Raw genomic sequence first — 4,054 nt, 5'->3', positions numbered from 1 at the left:
AAAAAAAAAAAGAGAAAGGCCAAGACCCAAGGGAACTCAATCTCCAATTAAACAGCAAAAACCCAGAAGTGGAGGTGTGGCCCAAGTGGTATACTGCTAGCTTTAAATGGAAAAAACTAAGTAAAAACACAAGGATCTGAGTTCAAGCCCCAGCTGTGGCACAAAATACATACTACAAACATAAGTGCATATGTACATGCATGCATACATACGTGCATGCATACATACATGCACACGTACGTACATACATGCATGCATGCATACCACCTGGGTACTAAACAACAGGAAAAAGAACTCAGGAGAGCTGGGTCTTTGCCTTGCAAAGTGGCAGGCTCTAGGTTCAATCCCTAATAGTGAAAAAAAAAATAAAGCCAGATGTCAGTGACGCACACCTGCAATTCTAGCTACTCAGAAGGCTGAAATAAGAGGATCACAGGTTGAAGCCAGTCTGGCAGGAAAGTTGGTGGGGCTCATGCCCAATTAACCACCAAAAAGCTGAAAGTGGAGCTATGGCTCAAGTGGCAGAGCTCTACCCTTGAGCAAAGCTCAGAGACAATGCCCAGACCTAGAGTTCACACCCTAAAACAGGTACACACAGACACACACACACACACACACACACACACACACACACATACACACCCGACCGGGCTGGGAATATGGCCTAGTGGTAAAGTGCTCACCTCATATACATGAAGCCCTGGGTTCGATTCCTCAGCACTACATATATAGAAAAAGGCAGAAGTTGCATTGTGGCTCAAGTGGTAGAGGCTAGCCTTGAGCAAAAAGAAGCCAGGGACAGTGCTCAGGCCCTGAGTCCAAGCCCCAGGACTGGCAAAAAAAAAAAAAAAAAAAAAGGAAAAAAGGAAGTCAAAGAAATGTAAAGATAAAAAAATAAACCAGGGCTGGGGATATAGCCTAGTGGCAAGAGTGCCTGCCTCGGATACATGAGGCCCTAGGTTCGATTCCCCAGCACCGCATATACAGAAAACGGCCAGAAGTGGTCCTGTGGCTCAAGTGGCAGAGTGCTAGCCTTGAGCGGGAAGAAGCCAGGGACAGTGCTCAGGCCCTGAGTCCAAGGCCCAGGACTGGCCCAAAAAAAAAAAAAAAAAAAAAAAGAAAATAAACCAGGGCTGGGGATATGGCCTAGTGGCAAGAGAGCTCGCCTCGTATACATGAAGCCCTGGGTTCGATTCTCCAGCACCACATATACAGAAAATGGCCAGAAGCGGCGCTGTGGCTCAAGTGGCAGAGTGCTAGCCTTGAGCAAAAAGAAGCCAGGGACAGTGCTCAGGCCCTGAGTCCAAGCCCCAGGACTGGCCAAAAAAAAAAAGAAAGAAAAAAGAAAAGAAACCAGAGCTGTTCAAAGTAATGGGTTAAGCCATTACTATCATAATTCAATGAATAATTCAACAAGCATCTGTTGAGCATTTTCATATTGGGCCTTGAACTGGACTAAGGGAACGGACCTTAATTCCTAAATTCTTCCAGTCACCTTCAGAGGTAAAGCTATGCTGCTAATCCTCCCCCAAGACCTGGAGTAAGGTTTAAAGAGAACTAGGAGGTAAAATCTTCTTTATTTTTCTTAGTCCTAGGACTTGAATTCACAACCTGGGCACTATCAGTGAGCTCTTTTACTCAAGGCTAGTGCTCTACCACTTTGAGCTACAGTGCCACTTGTGGTTTTCTAGTGATTAATTGAATATAATAGTTTTATAGACTTTCCTATCCTGGCTGGCTTTGAACCACGATTCTCCATCTCTCAACCTCCTCAGTAGCTAGGATCACAGGTATGAGCCACCAGCTCCCAGCCCACCTTGCTCCCCAGCACTTACCTCCCCTCCAGCCTCACTCTGCCTGTCTATCCACCATGACCTACATGAATGAGGAAGTGTTACAAGGTAACAGAAACCCAATCATGAGCAAGCATCCACAACAGGTAGCTATCAGTGTTTGTTATTCTCATAGAACAAGTTATAGGCCTGTTAGTTGGGTTCTGTCTCTGCCTGGCTGTGGAAACTGTCCAGCTCCAGATGCGATGAGAAAAGGAAGTTAGGGACGGTGCCGGCCACCGCAGCCTCTGACCAGGAGAAAAAAGCAATTCCAACAACTGCTCCACATCCTTCTACGCTCGTGCTGCGGACTACGATGGTTCCCAAAGCCTGGCCGGGCCCCAAGAGCCAGGACACAGACACAAAGCCAGCACATAGACATAAAGTACACCTTTGAAAGGCAATGGAATAGATCAGAGATTTTTAAAAATATACCAGTGATTCTTAAAAGAAGGCTTGAGGTGCCAGACTTTGAAGTCAGGCCCCACCATGTGAACCCCATTTTAGAATCGAACCCTGAGCCAATCAGATTTGTACCTGTGTTCTAATCTCGCTTGCACAGCTGATTGTTGTAACCTTGTTCTTTGCCTTTATAAGCCCTGTGTAATCACAGCTCGGGGCTTCCTCCTAACCTCCGCTGTGTCGGTGGGTAGGACTAGGCCCGAGTTGGCAGCTCGTTAAATAAAGCCTTGCCTTGCTTTTGCATTTCGGAGTGTCTGAATCTCGGTGGTCTTCTTGGGGTTGGTCTTGCAACTTGGCACAACAGGCTGTTTAGGAATTGTTTTTAGAAGTACTAAGATGCAAATTCAAGACCTCACTCTTGAAAGTCAGGCTTGCCCCCCCCCCTTCCAGCCCGCTCCCCGCTCTGTGAATGAGGCCTTATCTGGACTTAGGACAGGGAAACCAAGTGACAATGGTGTGCAGGAGTGAGATGTAAAAGCAACAGAAGAAGAAAAAAAGAAAGGAAGGAGGGGAGGGAGGGAGGGAGGGAGGGGGGAGGGAGGGAGGGAGGGAGGGAATTCTAACTCTCATGTCGGTAGCGCGCCGCTGTGTTCCCCGTGTACAGTGGGACTCAACCTGCTGAAGCCATCTTTGTTCTCAGTCAGTGGCGCCCCGTGTATGCGAAGTGCACCTGTCACCCCGACTCCGCTCCGGGCACCCACACAGCCACAGGCACCCCAAGCTTCTGTTCACACTTGTAAAAAATAAACCCATTCCAAGACAGGCTAGTTCAGGTCAATTTCAATTGAAGACTTGAAATCTCATTGCCATCTACACTGCGAGGTTTTATTTCTATTTTCATCTTTATTACAACACTGCTAAATCTATAGATTCAGGAAATAGTTGGAAACTAAAGCATGAAACAGAATCTGCTTTCTAAAATTATCTTCTGATTGAAAAAACAAATGGGATTTCTTTCTTTCTTCTTCCTTTCTTTCTTTCTTTCTTTTTTGCCAGTCCTGGAGCTTGAACTCAGGGCCTGAGCTCTATCCCTGGCTTCTTTTTGCTCAAGGCTAGTGTAAGGGCTAACCTGAGAACCTGAGTGACTAAATATAAGTTTTAGTGTTAAAATTATAACAGCTACTAAACCCTGGTGATGACTCCATGCTAGAGGGCTGCACCCCCACCCATGAAACTAGTTTCTTGTAGTTTGACATTTAAAAATATAGGGAGCTCTTGTTCCCCTCTGTACCTGGGTAGCAACCATGGTAATGGACAGTAAAAAAAAATGATCATAGACTATAGAAATAACCATAATAGTAGTAGAAATGCCATGGTAACTGTTGGGTTGTTTTACTTATGATTGAGCACTGGATTGTTTTAGCCCACTCAAGCTTGCTTAGTGGTAATGGGAAAACATGGTGGTAATTGTTAAAATAAAGTTGGTACTAGGTCAGCCTGACCACAGAATTCTGCTTCTGTAAACAGCTTGCTTAACCCATTTGTGACTTTCTCTACCCCCTGCACTAACCCCCTGCATCAGTGCTACATGACCACCTGCTGTCAGTTCCTGATACCGAGGCCAGCTCCCGTTATCAAAGCCAAACAGATAACTGAAAGGGTAGATGGCTAATAGAAATAGGACAAGACTTGCTTGCTAAATGCCATCCAATCAAGTATCTGCCAAGTTGGAAATACCCTGCCCCTGTTGTAATCACAGTAAAAACCCTGCCTATCTGAGGGTCAGGACTCTCAGTCCAGATCTGCTGAATCAGTCGTTG

Source organism: Perognathus longimembris, chromosome 5, assembly GCF_023159225.1.
Source record: "Perognathus longimembris pacificus isolate PPM17 chromosome 5, ASM2315922v1, whole genome shotgun sequence".
In the NCBI taxonomy this organism is placed as follows: Eukaryota; Metazoa; Chordata; class Mammalia; order Rodentia; family Heteromyidae; genus Perognathus; species Perognathus longimembris.
Note: the sequence above shows the minus strand (reverse complement) of the source record.